Consider the following 977-nt stretch of genomic DNA (forward strand, 5'->3'; position numbering starts at 1 on the left):
ATATTTTAAACTTAAAAACATTAAAAAATATATAAAATAGATATTACCTTGTAAATGTTTTAAAATAATAATAATAATAAAATGTTTTTCACATAATAGAGGTCAGTGGTCCAATTCATATATTTTCCAAAAAATTCTATTCGAATTTGCATGGACGGTTATCCCGCCAGAAACAACGTCACTACTCATGACGCACACCGTTGTTGATACCTCCTCCATTTATCACTTTTTGAAAAGTATCCCGCCAGAAACAGCGTCACTACTCATGACGCACACTGCAGTTGATACCTCATCCGTTTACCACTTTTTTGAAAAGTATAAAAGTATCCCGCCAGAAACAACGTCACTACACATGACGCACACCGCAGTTGATACCTCCTCCGTTTACCACTGTTTTGAAAAGTAAAAACACGCCAGGTAGGGGTTGAACCTACGACCTTCTGCTTAGGAAACAGATGCTCTATCCACTGAGCTACAAGCGCTACTTCCTTTGTTTATCATCACTTCTTATTGCCCAACATATTTTTCTACTCCCATCCCCATTCCTTGCTTAAAAGGATTCCAATTTTTGCATCAATTTTGCTCACGGGTAACTTAAAAATAATAATAATAATAATAATAATAATAATAATAATAATAATAATTTACATTCTCAAATATATATTAATTTCAATAGCATTGATATTTCCACCTTATCAAGTTTTAGTAGAAAATTATATCGTCGACCCTAGTCCAAAAGGACGTCATTTTATAATAAGTGTCAATTAGCACATCATATTTAATAACATTAACATGTACCATGCTCATAATATTTGTTCTAGACGTACCAAAAATCAAACTTTAACGCCCATAAAACTAAATTAAATGTATATCATATTTATTTTCACACTTTATAGTATTTATAATATTCCTTTTATATGTTCATAAAAGCAAAACTTAATGTAAACAAATATTATATTTAATGCCAATTCAAAGAC

General features: G+C 30.9%; 1 non-coding gene across 1 annotated transcript; it reads right to left on the bottom strand.

Moving 5' to 3' along the window:
* Positions 1-409: 409 nt before the first annotated feature.
* TRNAR-CCU lies at positions 410-482 on the bottom strand. Its single transcript has one exon. It is a non-coding gene; the product is annotated as a tRNA-Arg (tRNA).
* Positions 483-977: the final 495 nt, after the last annotated feature.

Source organism: Ipomoea triloba, chromosome 6, assembly GCF_003576645.1.
Source record: "Ipomoea triloba cultivar NCNSP0323 chromosome 6, ASM357664v1".
Classification (NCBI taxonomy): Eukaryota; Viridiplantae; Streptophyta; class Magnoliopsida; order Solanales; family Convolvulaceae; genus Ipomoea; species Ipomoea triloba.